General features: G+C 49.7%; 1 pseudogene; it reads left to right on the plus strand.

Annotated features, from left to right (window-relative positions):
• Positions 1–3095: 3095 nt before the first annotated feature.
• On the plus strand, positions 3096–17987 carry LOC149360742 (clavesin-2-like; annotated as a pseudogene).
• The last annotated feature ends 4161 nt before the right edge of the window (positions 17988–22148 follow it).

Consider the following 22148-nt stretch of genomic DNA (forward strand, 5'->3'; position numbering starts at 1 on the left):
TCTCCGTGGCAGATCTCTGATCCGTGCGTGTGCACGGCTCCCGCCAGAAGACAAGCGAGCCTCGGGAGAAACGCGTCTCCTCCCGGGCTGTGGAGAGGAGGTCTCTCCGTTGTAAGAGGGGAAAGAGGGAAGGTCTCCGCGGCGGCGTCGCTCGCGGCGGGGTGCGAAAGGAAGCGGGGGTGGCGTGAGTGCCCTCCCTAGCAAAACCTCCCGAACGGCGCGCGCATAGCATCGCGTGATAATTACGCGCGGATGTTTGAATGGGGCAGGTGATTCATGTGTATCTCCACAGCCTTCGAGGCGAGGAGACCGGCAGTATGTTACCGCTGTAACGAGCCAGGGCATATCGCGAGTGGCTGTCGAAGGACTAGGCTGGTTTTTTCGCTCACTACTCTCGACGAGGAAAATATGCACCTACTTGAGCCGTACATGCGGGAAATGACCGTGAATGGGCGACGGTGTCGCGCCCTGCGCGACTCCGCCGCCACAATGGATGTAATGCACCCTTCGCTCGTTTTACCGAACGATTTCACTGGGGAAAGCGCGTGGATCCGGCAGGTGGCCCAGGAGGACAGTGTCTGTCTGCTGGTCGCTCGCGTCACCATTGAAGGCCCGTTTGGGGTGCTGCATACCGAAGCGGCGGTGTCAGCGACCTTGCCGGAGCAGTGCCCCTACCTTTTCTCAAACCGCTCGGAAGACGAGCTAAATCAGAGGGGCTTGAGCTACGGCGACCACTACGTGCACGAGGGGTCGCGTTCCAAAGACAGCGAGATCGCGGCCCAGTTGAGCCCAGAAAGTAAAGAACCGAGCTGAGACAAAATCGTTGAGGGGTCCGAGTTTTCAGAGAGGTTGTTACCTAGTACTGACAGCAGGGCTCAGGTAGTTTTCCTATGCGAGGAAAATTCCGCACGCCACGACACGTGACGGCACCGCAATAACAGAAGGCGCGCGCAACAGATCCGCTGGAGCAGCTTCTAAAAGCCGGCGCCGTGCCACAAAGACCAAATTATGTGGTGTCGCAAAGCAAAAAGTGCAGGTCGGGCTTTTACAATTGTGGACCACGCGTAACTTCTCGGAGTTGCCACCGCGGCACTCAAGAGCTCACAGGAGTCGCGTGAAGAAAAGATCGACTAAGCGGGCCATACAGGGCGTAAGCCACCTGCTTCATTGTTGCACCACAGCAAGGACTGTCATGAGACATGTGACGTCTGCTGCTTGCTAAGGAAGGGAGCGCGCGGCTACCAGACAAAAGGGCGCCTTCGAGCGCGTGCGGGTAAGATAAAGACGATACATGCAGGGAACCGGGAGAGGGGGAAGCGCCCCTATCGTGTAAAGCTTTTCAGCGCTGCCCGGGCTTTGCATGCCAGTCGCACAGAGACGGTACTAATCAGACCCGCAGCTTTTGGGAGACAGCGGGTAGAGCGGCCGCCCGACCGTGCCGGGCGCGGCTAAAGTAGCGGTATTCCACGAATACATGCGTCTTGTATTTACTGTTTGTTTTTTTTTTTACTCCGGTGGAAAAGCGCAAACGATGTTTGAGCGTTTATTTCTGGCTGGAATGATGCGGCTCAAAAGACACTTGTTAATTCTCTGCCTAAAAGAGTTTTTTTTAATGACAGCATTTGAGCGTTTTCTGTAATGTATAGTTGCAATGTCCGTAGGTTATGCTGTTTGATATGTATAGATTAGCACTTGAGAATACATGAATAGTAGTGGAGCTCTACTATCCTCTCAGCTGATCTATCGGGGCCGTCCGTCGATGGATCGCAAAGGCAGCTGTAATTTCTTCCAGCACAAAACCTGATTCAAAATTGAAAAATGCGATGGCATTTCATCGCCCGCATAGCTCACGTCCGCAGCTCACCCAACCAGAACGCCATTGGGGCGGAGCCAAAAGGGGAGTTAATCGAGCAGCACAGCTCGAGGCCTTGTTCTTTGTTTGGCCTGGCACAACTCGGGAGAAGGGTGGTGCTCTTGCCTTGCCCAGGTGGGGGCATTGTGCAGACTTGACCACTAATGCTCTACCTGAGACCCTTGGCCTGCAGACACCGACCCTTGGATCACCCAGGAAACAGAGGACCTGCCTAGCTGATGCGGCCTCTTCAGAGGACAGCGAGGAGCTGTAACCCCTTTCGAGGCCTCTACCTGGCGGCGGACGACCTGTTGTGATTGTACTTCTGGCCACGTGGGCCCCGATCAAGCAGCAACCGTGAACAGTCGACAAGGTCGACAACCTCGCGACGGCGGCGGTGCAGTGTGGTGCTTGTGATGCCCCCCCCCCCCCCCCCTCCTAGCCTAAGTGGATTAGTGCAGCGGACTTTGAGCGGAGTTGACCACGGCAGCGGCGGCGAAGTCCGGAGATGCGCAGGGGCCTTTGACAGCGGCAACCACTGCGGAAGCGGAGGCGACGTGGCGGCGCCACTCAGGCCGAGTGTCTTCGAAGGACGGAGGGGTGCTACGCACAGTCACGCTGGCTGTTAATTGAAGACGGCTGTGTCCTCTACAAAGGTCTTGTGTTTTGGACATCCGGCGGGTAAGCAGGCTCGTTCACCTGCTGGTACACTGCGGAAGATTTCTTACCTGCGGAAGATTCCTTAGTCAGCATCTCCCCCTTCCCATCGAGCGAGCTGCGAGAGAGCGGAACAGCCCGCACCGCTCCTCCCGTGGGTGGTAACACCAACGTCCACTTCGGTCCATCCGATTGGACAGTGCTCTTCGAAATTTATTCCCCAGCCAGGGATCTGGGGAATCCGAACCCTATTTAACTCGGCGGTGAGTGTGGCCGAGGGAAGAAGCCTGCTAACTCCTGTCGACTCCGGTTGACGAAGAAGTTCCCTTCGACTGAGATTCATTCTCAGTCACCCTTTGTAAATACTGTAAATAAGTGTATAAAGTTTTCGTTGCCTTCCTCCTAACCCAGTCTCCCATCCTCCACGTCCCATCACCGGTCTCCGGCCATGCTACCCGGCTCGCAACACCGCGCAGACACTTTCTCCGCTGAGAGTGCCTGCTTCCTTTGCAGTGTTGCGGGTCGCTTCGGCTGTGCGGTGCCCTCGAAGTCGACTCTGCTACTTTCGTTGGCAGTGGTATCCGAGATGGCTGGTGTGTACATGAAGAAGTCAACGAACGAATTGCTCGATACGTCCGAGGATGCCCTCCCTATGAGGCTCCAACAGATCGCCGAAGATCAGCTTGGAGAGACTCCAGAGCGGAGAAAGGAATCCCTCCCGAAACTGTTGCTGCTTTTATCAGGTGAGTTAGAAATTCGACTGCATAAAAATGAGTGAACGAGAGTGACGCCGTTTTACAGGCGGCTTTACAAAGTGCTAGAGGAAGCACAGCGAAGGGTAGGGTTGTCTTATATTTCCTTTTCCTTTTTAATCATTATCTCACACAAGGAACTTAAGGTGCCACTAGAATAACTTCTGGAGGGAAGCTTGGACACTTCACCGGTTATTTGCTGCCAACAGCAGTCAAGCTGCCATTGTTTCTTTGGTTTATATGAGGTTTCTCTGCATCCCTGACTGACGAGAGCCGCTCCTTTGACCTCCGGCTCGCTATGCTGGAACGCCAGCAGCGAGAACAACAGCGCATTTCCCACGACCTACAACAACAGATACACGCCTTGACCCAAACCCTCCAGACAACCACCTCCTCTCTTACCTCCCAGCTTACCAAGCTAAATGAGCACCTTGCCACACTCACCACTCCCTCCTCCACCGCCCAGGTCGCCCCTTTGGCTGATCTTCTCGAAACCACCACACAGGCACACCACACTCGCTTGGTTCAGCTAGAGACATCGGTTCTGCAGATTCTTACCACCCTCCAAGCACAATCCAAACAATTAGAATCCTTCACTTCTACGCTCCAATCCCTGCATGAGTCACTGCCCCCGGCCAAAAAGAAGGAACGCGTACCCTCACGAAGTTCTACCTCTACACTATCATAATGGCTTTTGGCGAGGACCTCGAGATTGTGCAGTGGAACTGCCGAAATCTGTGCCATAATAAGACCCCCCTCCACCAGTATCTACTCGCCCGCCCCTCCCTGCCCCATTTTCTCCTTCTCCAGGAGACGCGGACGGCCCGCACTGTCCCAGGCTACCGCGCCTACCATGCCGCTACGGCCACACCACTTGCGTCTATTTATGTACGTAGCGACGTGCTCGTGGAGCCACTTGATATCCCCTCCGTCCTTCTTAAATATTTAGTTGGTGTGGTCTATTACCACCCTTCTTCCCGGGTCTCACTCGCCCTTTTGTCTTTCTACAACCCCCCTGTTACCTCCTCTTTATTTTCCGCCCTGGGCAAGTTCCTTCACTCTCTTCCTTCTAACTCCCATCTCCTCTTTGGTGGCGACTTTAATGCCCCTCACACACTCTGGGGCTACCCTCAAACCCTCAAACCCGGCCGCCTCCTCCACTGTCTGGCCCAGGAACGCCACCTCACCCTTCTCAATACTCCTGGCTCCCCTACTCGAGCGGGCACTGCCTCACAGCGCCCCACGACACCCGATCTCACTTTCTCTCGGGGTTCACTTTCATTTCACTGGCAAGTGACAGCCGAAACTCTTCTCAGTGACCACTATCTTGTCCACATTTCCACCTCTCTTTCCCACATCCCTCTATGTCATCCGGTCACTCATACTGACTGGAATGCCTTCCGCGCTAATCTCGCCTCTGACTCCTTTCAATCCTACGACGACTGGACGTCGCGCATCACTGCAGCGCTCACGTCCAGTAGCCGTCGTGTTCGCTCTTGTCACCCAGTCCCAGACCCAGATCCTCACCTACTCCGTTTATGGCGTCGCCGTAAACGTCTTCAACGCTCCTTCCGCTGCCAACCCCACAATGCCCAACTTTCTTCCCGGATCACTGCTCTGCGGGCCGAGATCGTCGCCCACTGCGCCTCACTCGAGCACTCTCGTTGGAGTGCTCTTTGTGACCGTCTTGACTCTGCATTGCACTCGCGATCCACATGGTCTCTCTTCAAATCCCTCCTTGGCACTAAACCTGCCCTTGCTCCCACTCTAGCTAAAGCCCTCACTCAAGGAACTCCCTCCGATGTTTTCGATCAGCTCGCCTCTCTCTATCTCCCGCCCCCTCTGGCACCCTCCTACCCGGTGTACTGCGGTGGACCTAACCCCGATCTGGACCAATCCTTCACTCTCCGGGAGCTCGAATCGGCTCTGGCTGCTAATGCTACACGCTCGGCTCCCGGTGAGGATGCCATTACATACACCACACTTCGCAACCTTCCTGACTGCGCCAAAGAATTCCTCCTTAAAACCTACAATGATGCATGGGACAGCGGCTGCCTGCCCAGCTCCTGGACCTCCTCCCTCATTTCTATGATTCCAAAGCCGGGCAAGCCTCCCTCTCTCTCTAACCTCCGCCCAATCTCCCTGACATCATGTGTTGGTAAGACCCTTGAGCGAATGGCCCTGACTCGCCTCTCTAATTTTCTCGAGACGAGGGAGTTCTTTCCTCATTCTCTCATCGGCTTCCGACGCCACGTCTGTGCACAGGACATGTTTCTGGTTCTCCAGCACACGTTTCTGTCACCTACCCCCACTCAAATTCACGCACTTGTGACCGTCGATGTTCGCAAGGCCTTCGACGGTGTTTGCCATGACCACATCCTTTCCCAACTCGCCTCCCTAGACTGTGGCTCCCGCATGTACTGTTATATCCGCTCATTCCTCTCTAAACGTGTCGCTCGCTTTCGAGTCGACACCTATCTGTCCGACCCCCATAACCTCACCCGAGGCACTCCTCAAGGTGCTGTTCTCTCTCCTACCCTTTTCAATCTTGCTATGGCCCCTCTCGCCTCCCAGCTAGCTGAAATTCCCGACCTGCATCATATATTTTACGCCGATGACATCACTCTCTGGTGTTCGTCTGGCTCTCCCGGTCACGTACAGGACACCCTGCAACGTGGCCTAGATCTCATCGACTCCTTTCTCACCACTGCTGGCCTCTCTCCTGCTCCTGAAAAATCCGAGCTCCTTCTCCTCAACCATTCCTCATACCAGCGCTCACACAACCAATTCGTCTCTCTCTACCTTTCTGGCTCTCCCATTCCTGTCGTCAAGCAGTGCAAAGTTCTTGGCTTTCCTTTGCATGCAGCCAAGAACGTGCAAGCCCTCCACCGTGCTGTCACCACCTGCCACTCCGTAACTCACCTCCTGCGGCGCGTGGTCACTCGGCGCTCAGGTCTCCACGAGGCTCATGCGTGCCGAGTTGCCCACGCGCTGGCCCTCAACAAGGTCTTATACTTTGCACCCTACGTTTCCTTCAATCAGACTCAACTTAACGCTCTTGAGACTGCCCTTGTGGGCCTCTACAAGGCAGCTCTCAACCTCCCTATCACTACCTCTACTGCAAAGATCTTTGCAACAGGCCTCTTTCATCCTCTCCGTTCTCTGCTCTCTCTCCATCATGACTCGCAGATTGCCCGGCTTTCCCTTACCCGTCAGGGTCAGTGGTTACTGACTCAAGCGGGTATCTCGCCCCTTCCCTGCGCCCCGATTACCTCTCCTATTCCCACCCCGGCTCCCAATCTTCGCATCCTCCCCCTTCCGTCCAACATGTCCCCCGTTCTCCACGCCGGCCGTCGTCATGCGGCCGCACAGCACCATTCCCCTCTCTTTGATACCCAGGGTGTAGCTTACACGGATGCCTCCTTCGTGGCTCCTCGAGGTTCCTGCGGCTACGCCCTGTACCACCCCCACCTCCCCGCTCCTGAAACTCACACCAGCGGGCCGTTTCTACGCCCTCCAGATGCATTGTCCCTCGAGGTCCTCGCCATTGCGCATGCACTCCAGTCATTTGCCCTCCTTCCCTCTCTTCAAGAGTACACAGTCTATTCAGACTCACAAGCCGCTATACACCACATACAGAAACGCACCCTAACCCCTTCTCTTCAACAGGAGGTCGAACGAGCGGTCTCCGCATTGCAGCCTTCCATCGTTTTCCTCCGCTGGGTCCCTGGGCATTCAGGGATTGACGGCAATGAGCTGGCTCATCAGCTCGCCCGTGACACACTTTTCCGGGCACCGTTGATCCCCTGGCCCAAGCCCTCGGAGGACGGTGGGAGACTCACCCTTCGCCGCACCATAAAAGAGGTCTACCTCGAGCTCCGCCTCGACAAACGCCTTTACCCTCCCCCTCATCCATCACTCACAGTGCCGGAGGCTCGCCTTCTTCGGCACGTTCAAATGAATGCAATCATCACCCCGTCTCGCCTCTTTCTCTATCGCTATCGATCGGACCCTTCCTGTCCCAACTGCCCCTGTATCTATGCGGACCTTGCCCATTGCCTCTTCTATTGCCCGGCTGCTCAGCAGTCGGGTTCCTACCCCCCACCTTCTTTATCCATCACCACCTGGCTCGACTGGCTTGGCGCTGAAGGGGAGGAAGAACAGCGACTTCTGGTCGCCCAGGCGGTCGACATGCTCGGCCTGTAAATTTTGGCCGAATAAACGTCTTCTACTACTACTATGAGGTTTATGTTCCGGCTAAGATTTTAAGTCGAGAAATAATAAAATCTCGGTCCACCGAGAGAAGACTGAAGTAAGTACAACTCAATATGTTCATTCGCCTCTTCTATGTTGCGCAACGTTGCCGGGTCCATTATTATAAAGACCTTTCTTAGAAAGGCGCTATATTTTATAGCACTAACCGTTTAAGACTGTCTGGCTAAGGAGTGTTAACCTATTGTGACATCTGGGCACATGCGACTCATGTCCAACTCGCGACTTTTTTTTTTCAAGTTACTATACGCGTGCAGTTTCAGAACCTTCTCGCCGCCGGTAAACGTGAATGCTAATAACCTTCTGGTCATCACATTGGTCTGTACGCAGGCCGTGTCTGTAAAAGCGGTCAGAAACCAACATGGCGCTCCCAGGCGAGGAATATTTCACAAAAAAATACAGATCGTTGGGTTAGGGTACAAGAGCGGAAGTTTTACTGGGGACACCCCTGAAAAATTTTCACCCGATGCCTATTGCAGAGGAGGAGGATCTCAACTCCTGGAAGGATGCGCAATTTCTTCTGCGCTTTCTACGCGTGTGGAAATACAACGTTGAAGCAGCCCTACGCTCCGTGAAAAACTACTACCAGATCCGGAACACCAGCGGTCCGGTCTTTCTGGACTTTCAGCCCTCCAAAGTGTCTCAGGCCACGCTCAAACTCTTGATGGTGCTGCAAGAAAAGGACATCTATGGACGCCGTATCTTCCTGTTCAAACCCGGTGGGTAATGTTTCCGAAGCAACCTGCCATCATAGTGCAGAGTTCGAGCATATATCCAGATCATTTTTATATAGGTAGAAGGCTTCGTGGTTTCCACCTAGTGAAAGCGTTGGCAACCCAGTGGCCAGCTATTATAGTGCCAAAATCCCGGAAACAAAACAAGAAGTGAGACTTTGTCGTCTCGTACTGCGATCTTCAAGTGCGCTAGCGTTTGTACGCAACAGTAAAAGAAATTATGGAGTAAACAAAACGTTTTAGACAAGGTACGCCTATCTTGTCACATGTGCAGCCAAAGTACATTTCCCGCATGACGTGGATGTATACCTATACAGGTCCGCGGGCGCACCTGGAGAGAAGGTCTTCCTCAACAGTGCTATCTAATATGCTACTTAATTGTAAATCCAAGAACACACGACTCTAGCTCTACACATCACCTGAGTTGCGGCAGCCACTCTGAAGACTACAGTGCGTAGCAAAAAATATTTTTGCACCGTATATACCCGAGATATAATTCTATCTAGTGTTGCGTTGGCCTCCAGAAGGTTTCCAAAAAGAACGCTCATGGCGCATTCGAAAAGAATGGCGAGAAAGCATGCTAAAAGATGAATCTTTTTTGCATGCCGTTTCTGGTGTCCCGTTAAAAACAGGGATGTGTTTAGGATTCCAGCTGTTTTAGTTATTAAGCTCAGTGCTTGATGTAGCATTCATAGAGAAATTGTTCTCGTCTAAAGCGTATGCTGCATGCATACTAAAGAGAGTTTTGTAATATTTCTCGATCCGGTGAAGCAAATAATTATTTCATACCACCGAAAAACAGGCCGTTGACCCATGCAGGTGCCACACGGAAATATTCAGACACCTGAGGCGAAAGACTGCCACTTCAATCAGAGTCATCGCAACTGTGCACGAGAAGCTTGTGCTGGCGTCACGTCCAGAGAGCGGTCAACTCTTCTTCCGCAACCTCCAATTTGTGGTTCAATTAAAACTTTATAAGCTGAGTCATGCACTCGAGCAGTGGGTCCAGGTCTGCCTCAAGCGCATAATGAATCCTAAAATCACGAATAATTTAAAGAAAATCCTGGTGATAGAGTAAAAATATCTGAATACACAAGAAATATTTGACAACTGAGAATTGACGCGCAGACTCCATTCGAAACAGTTGCATTTTCTTCCTTTTCTCAGGTTCTTAGAATCTTGTTCAATCTTCATACGTCGATGTTCACTGGGCCATCATGCTGTGCATGGAACACTTGACTAAGGATCCAACGACTCAAACGGTGGGCATGGTTATCCTGTTTCACTACGGAGGCTTCACAGCCGACAAAGTGCTCGCCATTAATGTGGACTTGATCATGCGGGGCTTCGAATATTTACAGGTAAGTAGAGGCCTCGAGATCCCGCGACGAATTCAACTTTTAGTAGATAGAAAGAACCGAAGAGAGCACCCACCCGTTTTGATTGTCCTCAAAAATTACCTTGACATCGTTTACCTCATTGTTATAGGGAGATATACGCAAAATAATGAAAGGAAAAGCAATTCTTCCGTGCGTCCCGGCCGGCAATCCACGATCTGGTCAAAGCGCTTCATACGATGTAAAGGTTACGCTGGCGACGCGGCAGTGATTTACGATATCGCGTGCCAGACCTAGATATTGACTGCACTCTATGGCCGTGAATCTCTGCCATTCTATTTGTTGATCAATGCTTTTTTCTACTTATGTTTTTGTAGTAGTTATTTTTGTTTTCGCAACACAGAGAAAGTTTATTCCACTATAGACCCGCCGCGGTGACTCCGTGGTTACGGCGCTCGGCTACTGACTCAAAAGACGGGGGTTCGATCCTGGCCGTGGCGGTCAAATTTTGATCGAGGCGAAATTCTAGAGGCCCGTGTACTCTGCGATTTCAGAGCGCGTTAAAGAACCTCGGGGGGTAGAAATTTCCGGAGCCCTTCTCTATGGCGTCTCTCATAGCCTGAGTCGTTTTGGGATGTTAAACATCCACAAATCATATGCTCGACTAGGAGCTATATTTCGCAGCCAATACAGTCGCTTCCTACTTGGAAAGGTGTATTAACTGGCATTCTGATATAAGTGAAATCAACAAGTTTTAGCCTCGGTAGTGAAACGAAAAGCGGCAAGTAAAAAACCCGAAGCAGTAATTTCTGGAACAGTGAGGGAAGCAAAGCATTACTGGTCAAAATCTCGAGAAACCTAATAGATTCCACCTTAGATTGCTTTAGCAAGCGCTGCAATTTTTTCATTGGATGACTGTGTTTTATATGATCAAAGCGAGTCTATTTCAAAAAGCGTAGTTAAAAACTATATATAGGCAAAAGGAAGCCTACGTGCACCACAGAAAGAGGAATATATTGTTGCATTTCTGAAAAATAATTTGCATATTATAGGGCTAATTTCATGTTAGCCCTAGAGCACAAGCAACATATCGCATTCCTTTTAACGCATATAATTCCTTCCTATAGATTATGTAACCCAGTGCTCATTCTAAAGTATTCACAGAGAGTGATGTTTCCAGCAGGAACGCTTCCGGGACAAGACCTCAATTGCATGCTAGCAGTACGCGCGCACTCGCAGGCATGCTTTTTATTGACACCTAACACATATTGTAGCAGCCGAACCCCTCTAAAAATTTCATTGCTTCTATCCAGATCAGAATCACTCCCTCGGTCGGATGCAAATCTTAATAGATGGTAGGAGAAGTTAACCATACAACTTTATCGCAGTTTTAGAGCGCAGCTCTTTGGCGTCCGTTCCTGGGTTTCGCGTCGTCGTCGGCGTTGTCGTCGGCGTCGGCCTCGTAACCAGCTCCGCCCCCCTTTCATCCGCAGCTGGGGTTGACTCACTATCGGCGTCAGCGGCATCAGTCAGTCGCTGCTATCTCTTCCCTCCTCCCTTTATCGTGTTGTCCGCTTGCTGCGCGCGCTTCTGCCCCCATCGTTTGCCGCTGGGTGTACACGCCGCCCCCCTCCCCCTCTTCCTGCGAGTCTCCGGTTGTCAAAGCGCCGGCTCGAACTTAATTCCTTTCTTCGCTCCTCCTCCAATGCAACCCCTGTGCGATGGCAATCGGAGAGCCAGATCGGTGGCGGCGGATCTGTATATGTGCACCGCCCGAGCCGAAATTGCCGCTGCCGTTCGCCACTGCGCAATTATCTGCCAGTTCTTTCTGAGCCATGAGCGAGACGACCGATGGAAGTCCTCCGACTGCTAAAAAAAAAATTCTGTGATAGCGCATACATGTGTTGCTCGATTTCTTTGCCTCAATCTATCGAAAAGGTGAAACAGCTTATTTGCTGCGCTCAAATTTCGCATTAGGAAGTAACGTAATCGTCAGTAATTTTTTTTGGTTGTTCATTAGACTACGGCAATGGCAACTGGAAGTAACATTTTGTCAAAAAAGAAAGCGCTATCTTTGTTGCGTTATCGTTTTCGACAGCTTCAGTTATTAACAAAAGTAATTTATTTCTCATCCGAAAACTTTAGAATTCTGCTGCTGGCGCATTTTTTTTTTATGCTTGACTCTTGTATCGACTTTTTTATCAGCGCCATTTTAAGGTTTAAGTAACAATCGGTTTTTTTCTTGTAAGAACCTCTTGAAATTGGGTAGGTTTTGATTTACATCCAATCCTGAACACTGTTTTGAACACAATTGCAGCTCTCAACCTGTCGGTAATAAACCAATGCAGGTCTCCATAACCGGAATAACTCGCGAGCAGCTGACACGGAATATTTTAGTTCTTTGTGAATGCCACAAATTTTCGCTGAATTCTGTCGAAGGCACTTGGAGTCTTTGCCGTACTGACGTGACCGTCTGCGCTTTTGGTTAGGCATCCGCCATATTGTTTAACGTTTCAATGCCTTCCCGAACCATATCTGTGTAGTGTCAAAACTTGCGCAACCAGCCGTGCTTTGTATCCTTCCAGGACTGCTTGCCAATGCGGCTGGAGGCCATGCACCACGTGATGCAGAGCATAGGCTTCGACGTGTTTTTCACACTCGTCCGGCCTTTCCTCGAGACGAAGCTGGTGGCGAGGGTGAGCTGCTCATAATCATGTTATGCGAAACATGCTTAAGCTTCTCTTCTCAACTGATATTCATTATGAAACAAAATTAAACAAACCCAGGCTTCGATGAATCACAGAGCAATAAATTTCAGTTTATACTCTGATTAGTCATGCGGTTTTGTACGCGAGCTTTGTCCTAAAAAACAGCCGACCAAATTTATTCCATCTGAAATCCGTCACTCGGCTTGCAGCACACTTGGCCCTCTACATGCTCTGCTCCACTACGCATGCCGGAGTCTTCAATCCCGTTAGAGTTTACGCGGAGGATGAAGCAAGGCGATGCATCACGGCCTGAAACTGGCAACGCTTTCTCAAATAAAAACTTCGCATGCTTTCAAATAACATCCTGGAGAGCATCGCGATCAGCGGATATTTTAATCAGTAGTTTGCGGCGCTGAGAGGGTTTAGGGTGTTGTGGAACTGAGCCAACATCAGGCTCAGCTGCAACAAACGGAATGCGTCTCTAGTTTTTGCTCCTGCTACGTTATCAATGGGGAGCGTGTGCTGTGGTCCTGCCACCACACAAAGCTATTCTGTTTCGTCTCTTGAAACAATACCCCCCTAATCACAACTGTAACTGTAGTTTCGGCTGACGTACCCAAACTCCTTACTGCCCCATGCCATGCGCGGAAATAACCTTAGGCGGAGACACTACCTTAATCTGAGGCGAGCGTTTGGAACAAGCATCGAAGTACCCGCGCACCCAGCCTGCTACGCAATGAGCCAAGTCGTGATGCAAAAAAAAAAACTTCCTTCAGAAACTACGCGTCTAGAACAATGGATGTTTAGGGTGAAAAGAAGTTTTATCGGAAGAAGCTCTTGATGTGTGTAGCTTCGATTGTGTATTGGCGCCTCGTCAATTTGTTCTTTTCAACGTCTGACTTCTAGCAATTCATATCGTGCTAGAGAAGACATCGCAGAAAGCGCCCGCGTCTTGTTGCGGAATGAAGGAGCCCTTTTCCTTCGCTTTTGGCCTGCCTTTTCTGCTAATGCTGGTACTGCAGGTGCACGCTATGTGACTCTACAGCAGCTCGGCGTACGGATGATAACCTGGAGAGGGACAAAAGAAAAAAAAAAGGCTGTGGTTTTGTGTAGTTCGCAAGTATAATTCTGCAATGACAAACTGTGTGCGGAAGTTCTTACTTTACTGCTTCATGGCATTTGTTTCCTGAATGAACCAGTGTCTAAATGTTCTCGTTTTTACGTTCGTTGCCGTTTTTTAGAGCCGTGAGGTGAGGTGGAGCCCGCCGCGATGCATCGACTGGTTGATTGTAAAACATTTTATTCGCCGGGAAGAGCTTGGCAATAGGTAGCGTTAAGTGGTCGAGAGTACATAGCCCTCGACGACTTTGTCAGCCCACTCCACCACCAAAACTTGCGTTCTGGGGTCAGAGCTAGCCAGTACGGTCTCCCACCGCTCAAGAGAAGGAGCTGTAACTAGATCACCCGGAGGTGGCTCTATTTTGCAGTTCCACAGGATGTGATCGTAGGTAGCACGTTGGCCACTGTGTTTGCAGTTTGGGTTGTAAAGATCTGGATAAATGTGTGCGAGGAGTGAACAAACACCCTTCTTTGTTTTTTTTTTGAATTCCGCGGTCCGTTGCTCTGCGGCGTTGCTGCCTTGCTTCGTTCGCAGCCACGGTGCCGAAAAAAATTGAGCATAACTAATGGTGAACATTTAGTGTAAGTTAGTTCTAATTTCTAAATACCAAAATATCGGACTAATTTCTGTGTAACCTGCCGCTGTGTATAAGTTGGACAAACTCATTTTGTGCAAGCACAACAATTAGTCATTGGCATGTATTAAGATACCAGTGGAATGAAGTGAGTAGTAGTGACCCTTATGCGTCGGTTTTAGAGTCCGTCACGGGGTGTCGGTAGGTCACCAGCTTCATGACATACCTACATCGCGCATAGATGTTCAACTTAGAACACGAGTCATGTCAGTTCTTTCATGGCTTAACGAAGAAGGGCGCGGGAGTGTACTTGCATAGGACGTTTTAATTAGTTCTTATACAGAGCTGTGGGAGAAGCGAACGTCCTCTGTTCGATCCTGAATGATGGTAGACAACACATGCTGACAAGTTAGCCAGGTCCTGAAGTATCAATAGAAGAAAAATTAATTTTGTTCCAAGGAACCTGTTGCAGTTGAGGCTTTTCGAATTGAATTTTCGAATTGCACAAGGAGATTCCGGCAAAGATACTTCCAGAAGAATACGGAGTTCACGCTCCACCCGTCGACTATGAGGGCTTCTGGAGCGACCATCCAACGACGAGGAGGCCAACGACGACGAGTACAGTGAAAACAACAGCTACGGATATGTCAGGACTGACAATGGAGACTTCGCCACAGATGCCGAAATCGAAAAGGAGCTCACTTTTCGGCAAGTATTAAAAAAGAACAAAGCGAAATTTACTAAATCGTGCGAGCTGTATTTACATTGCTGACAAGGTTCTGTGTTCGCGCAATGCCATTTTTTCCTTCTGCATAGCTCCGGATTTCAGGGCTGGCCTTTGTCCTTAATTTTGGATGCAGCACTGCTACACCATAACTGCACTGTCCCAGCGCATCTTGTCGTTGAATGGCTGTGGTTGTGGTTGCCGCAGTGTTTAAACACTGCATGCTTAATTAAAAAACAGCCCCTTTACTTTAAGTTTAAATGTTTTCATTTTATGCTTAATCAACGTTTTAACAAGAAATTCTTATGAATCAGGCAAACAGCGCGCAACCAAAAATTATTCTGAGTTGCTAGTGTTCCGTGTCTAAGATTCGGAGGTAATTATATATGGTCATAGAGGCGAACATAGTGAGCAACACAGTGAAAGCCTCGAGAGAACCTGCACCTGGATGCAAAGCAGCGTTTGTAATGACTATCAAAACCTTACTCGTCCCGGTCTATCCCGACCGACGCTGCTAAAGAGTGCGGACTTTTTGAACTATAGAGCCCAAGGCAGTCTCTAAACTCAACACTTGGTAATAAAATCATTCGCCTAACTATTACCTGCCTATGTGTCGTCGTCACTTCCGCTCAAAATGAGCGTGCGTTTTAACAGGCATTCGAAATGTGTATTCACCTTACTGTTACTGCTGTGCAGCGGAAAATGTTTTCTTCAAAGAACGAGGAGCATAACACTCTAAACACGAATACACCTACACGGGTATAAAATTAGTGTGAGCTGTCCTCATACGCACTCTTTATAACAGGGAGCGCACTAAGGAGCGCACTCCTTTTTTTACTCTTTTCTGCAAGACTCTACACTCAATCTTGAGAGGCGTGCATGCAGACAAGCCTAGTTACACATGTTAACGATGATATAATCCTAATACGCTACCTCTTCTGGCGACTTACACTGTTTGTCGCAATCAAACGATGCATTGCACACACTTTTACGAGGTCGATTCAAGCATGAATGACGTAAACGAATGCAGGGCTGGCGTTTGGCGACTGAGCCGACATTTGTTCGGTGCGCGTACCGTTCACCGAAAAAAAAAAGACCTTCCGCCATTCCATTTCTTATATTATAATTCTTTCAAGCCGACATTTCGTCCGTATGCTCCTTCAGAGCGCCTACAGAGAAAGGTGCTCCTTGACAAAAGCACACATTTCTCACAAAGAACAACCACGTGCACGTGTAGCAGGCTTTCCCACACCAGGTCCAGAAGCGATTCAGCACATCTTGCCAAACAACTAAAGAGGGCATGCAGAGGAGGAAAACCAAAGTAGGCCCACACGGATTAATTAATTAATTAATTGATTGATTGATTGATTGATTGAAATCATCTTCATTTACAGAATATTCGTAGAACACGTGGGTGGGCCGTCCAGTCCGGTAGTGCACTTTCTGTTGCTGCTGCGCTGGCCCTCTCCGCCAGCCAGTGCTGACGGTCAGCACCATCGCTGAGCAGAATAGCCTCCCACTGCTCCTCTGAGAGATTTGGAATGGGGTCAAGTATGTGATTAAATTGGCATACCCACACCATGTGGTAGAGGTTAGCTACCTCTCCACTGTGTGGGCACTGCGGAGAGTATAGTGTACGGTACCACTGGTGCAACTTAGCTGGCGTTGTGTATGTGTTGGTTTGTAGTCTTCTTAGGGTGTTGTCTTCTAATTTATTGAGGGATTTATGTGGTGTTTTATGCTCTTTCCTTCCTGGCAGTTCTTTATGGCGTGAGATTTCCAGCATACGAGGGGGTACCCAAAAGAAACCGGACTAAATATTTTGGTCGGAAAAGCTTCTGTGGCACCGCGTTTTGCCACTAGGAGCGCATAGAACGAACATTCCAGAGTCAGTAAGCCGAGTGAGAGATTTAGAGTGACGACTGTTTTGTGTAAATGTCGTTTTTGCAATGGCTCATTTTCGTGAACAGCGTGCGCCGGGGAAATTCTGATTTTTCCTCGGAAAAAGTTGAATGGAAACTCTTGAAATATTAAGAAAGACGTACAAGGACGACACTATGGGGAATACTCAAGTGTTCCTGAATCGAATCCTGATCCAAAGCAACAATCATGCCAATGGAAAACTTCAAATTCACCTCGCCTCAAGAAAGCTCGTCAGCTGAAGCCAAACCTCAAAACAATGCTGATTTGTTTTTTCGACGTGAGAGGAGTCGTCCATTGAGAATTTGATCCGCAGGGTCAGACAGTTAGCCAGGCTATCTACTTGGGTGTTTTGAAAAGATTGGGCAACAGTGTGCGGTGGAAGCGGCCAGATTTGTGGCGGTCAGGTGACTGGTTTTTCCATCATGGCAATGCCCCTGCTCACAGAGCCCTGTCTCTACGACAATTTTGGACCAAAAATGGCATGACCCCTATTCCTCAACCCTCGTACTCTCCCGATCTTGCCCCGTGCTGCTTTCTTTGTTTCCTAGAATGAAAAATATAGGTGAATGGAAAGCGTTTCGCTGATGTTGCTGAGGTGAAGAAAAAAACGACGGAGGCAATGTCAAGCATCACAAAAGATGAATTTGAAAAGCATCAAGCATCACAAAAGATGAATTGGAAGAGGAAGAGACAGACACATGCGCTCTTCTCCCGTCCGATCCATGAGCGCCGTTTCGTCTTACCATTTTATAATCAAAGATGATAGTAACTTGATTCTTTCTGTGAACTCCTTTTTTTTCTGAAATACTGCAAACATGTTGTATGCCAGGCCTAGAGAGGGCAAAACTGTATGGTATGATTAAAGGTATAAATGTTTGTGGCAATGGGTCGCTTAAGCAGCATCCGGTGCTTTGGCTATCACGTCGATTAGTAGACACAGGCATTGTACTTTGTTTCAGCATCACATATCGATTAACCTACCCCTAAGAATACAATGCCATACCCCTAGAGAATCTCCCACGCAAGGTACTGCTTTTCTGTCGTTTATGTCCTGTTCACATGACCATATAGGCTCAACTGATCACTACACTTTACGTTCATATACCACAAAACATCCTCCTCCCTCTCCTGGCACCCCCGTGCAATGAAAAAGAGCAAGGACCTATGCCTGAATGCCTTCTTTACGGCAGTAACCCACAAGGACAATTGACCTTTTAAAGCAAATTTCTAACAGAGGATCGTGGAAGCAACCCTTAGGGTAGCATCTCTGATTTTCGCTCTTTTTGCTCAGCATAGAACACCCTCGCCTGGTAAAGAAACCACAAGTGTCCTGAGGTAGCTAGTTGACCAGAAGAAGTAACTGCCTTTTCAATCGACATCAAAGACCCTTATTAAACGCTGCGACATACTGCTTAGTTTGAGATGGTAAGAGAAGTCATCAATCACATGGGAACAACATGTGTTCAGAACGACTGCGAAATAAATGCTATTAGATTCCTTGAGTTGCTGGCCCTCTGTCAGCGCTCTACCTTTGTAGCGATAATGATGACCTGTACATCCAACGACGAGGAGATTCATCGGTTCCTCAGTTGCACCAATTTTCAGTCACCTTCTACTAGCTCGTCGCGACCGTATACTGGAACAATCAACAAAACTTCTCATTTGGCCAGCTGGTGCATTTTGATCCTAAGAAAAGCAGTAGTGCTGAAACATGTAACCACAGAAGAATGAAGGATAAGATCGAAGTGCTGACTGTCAACTGAATGGTATTGATGGAAGGAACTGTCGAGGGATTTTTTGAAACGCGGCGTGTGGACAGTGGTGTGTCGGACAGCCGAGCGCCGTGCGTGCCAGCCCCGCGTTGCGCGTGTGCGCGTGCGAATGGTGTGTGCGAGGCAGGCACGAGGAGCGGAGAGCTGACGCATCAGTAAACCGAGGTGTAGAGGAAGACACCGCAGCAGAAGTCTGGTCATTCAAGCGTGGATGTGGCAGCTGCTGGACGTTGGGTCTGTGCTGCCGGTGACTTCCCTTGAATCATCGACAAAGACCATTGAGTCCCATTCAAGCGTGGAGGTGGCAGCGGTCGGACTTCGGGTCCGTGCTGCCGTGGACATTGCTTGAATCAACGACGCAGGCCTGCTGCGTCCCTTTCGAGTTTGAAGGCTGCAGCAGATGGATTGAGGGTCCGTGCTGCCGAGGCTTCCATGGATAGGCTGCATAAGCCTACGGTGTTTTCAAACGCCGTCGACGGTACCTGGCGACGGTTTTCCTGCTGCAGCTGCCCAGTTCTTGGGGGGCGGCTGGTAGGAGTTTATCAGCGTCTACCGTGTCCAACTCCGCTCCTCACCTCCTGGCTCTCTACCACTGCTTCCCTAGACGCAACGCCACTGACGCATTGCAAGTCATCAACCCGCGTCTATGCTGCCTGCAAGACATTCCCGTTTCACCTGGGACGCTTTGTAGCCGGTGAACTCTTTCCTTTTATCCGTAGTGTAGTACGCGTGTGTAGTGTGTTTTTTTTCTTCGTGTTTTCGTTTTTTTCCTATTGGCTCCTTTCCTTTAAAGTATAAACAAGGCTTCCTTTTGTTTTGTTTGATTCGTTTGTTTTCTTCTTCGAACCTGCACGCAAAAGCGCTCCCCTTCAGTACTCGGGGACGCGTCACCCAATTCGCCACTACCTTAAATAAGGCGAGGAATAGGGGTGGAAAGGGGGAGACCAAACTATCGCTAATGATAACAGCACGCGCAAGAAAGCAACCAGAAACACAAAATCTTAAACTTCAGCTGCTTCTAAAAAGTAGACCTCCGCTGCGAAGAGTTATAATGGCAGAGAGCTGAGGCAGCTGCTGCTTATGTTTCCGGGTTGGCATGCGTAGTTTTGTCGCTACTCTTACCTAGAGTCCTAGTTTCAGCCATCCGAGACACGCAATCTCTAAACTTACCTGTGCACCGAGATGTGCGTATTTCTTCTTTAACTGACTTTATCTCGGCCGTGTTCTCCAGCCGCTCGTTGATGCAACGCCTCGTTTCACCGTGATGAAGCTTCCCGCACGTTACGGGAACGGCTTAGACCACTCCTTCTGCACACCTCACGAACGAGTGTCGTGTCGTATCTGACATCCAAGTTTTTTGGAGCCGCTTTTTTGTGGGGTGCAGTTTATGCAGGCGAAACCGGGTGTTGCATCAGCGAACTATTGGGCGACATTTTCATTGGACCGGGGTTCAACTCGATATCACCACGCAGTAGCAAACGTCGCCACAGGCAGAAAGCGGCATTAAGAAAACGCTTGGAACAATCGGGTGCCCACTACACCACAGCAAGACAGACATTGCTATCACGAAAGCGCGCGACAGTGCGATAGGTCCAGTGCAGTCCTCGCAAGACTTTCTGCCTGTTTCGATACTGCACTGTCGCCTTCCTCATCGGCAAAGGCCTCCTCGCTGCTCGAGGATTCACTGGGAATGGCATACTGGTTTTCACTTTGTGTGCTCTCCTTAGATACAGTTACATTGGAGATTTCACACTCAGTGCCACTTGGCCACTCTTTCATTCAGATGTGCTGCACTGGGACTTCTCTACAGAGGTCCGAACTGCTTCTTCGTCCTCAGGCGGCTTCCTTACTGCACACTCTCATTGAAGCGTCAGGTTGGCCTTCTCTTCCGTGCATACTACCTTGGTAGTAGCTACACTTTCACTTTCCTGAAGAAGCGACACTCCGGTCTGGCCTTCACTCTCTGTAATCTAAGCTGCAGGAGCGGGCTGTTCCAGAACCAAGCACTGACCTGTAGAGCAAGCTACAACCTCTTCTGCGGTTGTTAGAGAATCGGTCTCCCCGCTCTTCCTCCCGACGTCTACGGTGTAAAGCTCCACTGCCTCCCTGACGTTCTTCAAACGCCGAACTTCAGCAAAGCTTCCTCGGAATGATTGCTTCCTTTTTTTCAAACGCTCTTTCGGCCGCTTCTTCCTTCCTTTGCCGTTTTTATTCTTCTTCTTCCCGTTTCATTTGCCTCTCCTTCTCAGCGGCTTCTCTAGCACGCTGTCTTTCTCTCGCAGCGGCTTCTCGAGCGCGCTGTCTGGTTGTTTTTTCTGCCGTTCTCTCAATCTCTTTCTTCTTGTCTCCTTTGCCATTCTCTTTCTTCCTCTTCTAGAACCTCTTTTCATTTCTGCTACATCCACTGAACAAGTTCCGCTTTCTTTAGACGTCCTAACTCAACTATCTCCTTGAGATTCATTTTGAGCCTGAACTATTCAAATCCAGCACATAACCTCGGCTCTGTGAGCCTGTTCTAACCGCTTCAGCGTGGCACCTCACAATATCGCTCTGCTGCTAACGCTCGTTTATGACCTCTTCGTAAACTCCTTCCGACTCTTTCTCCGTTCTCTGTGCTTACAAAGCACCAAACGTACTGTCCGCGGACACCAGTATAAATGTCACCAGTTCGCGCACTTTAGCCTGCGTTCTCAGACACCCTTAAAGCGCGTGGGGGGTAGCGGTCTCGGACACAAAAAAGATACCTTCGACTTAGCGTGGCAAGCTCAGCAGAGACCAGCTACCAATTGACAAGAGGTTTGCTCGTTTGGTGCCCAGTTTTTGCCGGCCGCAGGCCAGAGAATGAGTCGGAGCCAAAGGTTCACAAACAAAACAAACTTCGTTCAGGAAGAGGGCACAGTGGCTGAGAGAATAAACACGAGTTAATGACATCCTAGTCCAAATCAGGAGGAAGAAATGGGCTTGAGCAGGGCATGTTATGCGAAGGCGAGATAACCGCTGCTCTTTAAAGGTAACGGAGTGGATTCTAAGAACAGGCAATCGTAGCAGTTTGCGGTATAAAGATAGGGGGGAGGGGGAGATCAAGAAGTTTGCGGGGATAGGGGGTTGCACCTGGCTAAGGACAGGGTTAATTGGAGAGACATGGGACAGGCCTTTGATCTCCAGTGGGCCTAGCCACGCTGATGATGATGAGGCTTAACGCCCAAAAGCGACTTAGGCTATGAGGGACCCGTGGTGGAGGGCTCTGGATAATTTCTGCCACCTCAGACTTTCTAGCCTGCAATTATATTAAAAAATACACGGTCATTATCATATTGCCTCCACCGAGACGCTATCGCCGCATCCGGGATCGAACTCGGGCCTTTCGGCTCAGGAGTACTCAGCCACCAGGCCATCTTTTAAGTCCAATCAAATGTTACGTATACTGTATTTACACGTATAAAATGCTAGAGCAAGTATAACGATGTGGCAGATTGAGACCTTGAGAAAAGGAAAATATATCCATATTCACCTTAAAATGCGATAGCAGTTTCTTCAATACAATTATAGCCGAGGCGGCGAAAGGGGCTTGCAAAAATGGCGAGTCAGCTGATACGGCCTTATTATTGCAGAGGCAGAAGCTCACAAGGCTGCGCACTTCTTCCATCGGAGCAAAGCATCTGACCCATTAATGCACGAAGACTACCATGCATTAGCAACCGCCTTCATGCCCGCGCCACCACT

Source organism: Amblyomma mixtum, chromosome 2 (assembly GCF_055824585.1).
Source record: "Amblyomma mixtum isolate Tamu chromosome 2, ASM5582458v1, whole genome shotgun sequence".
NCBI lineage: Eukaryota > Metazoa > Arthropoda > Arachnida > Ixodida > Ixodidae > Amblyomma > Amblyomma mixtum.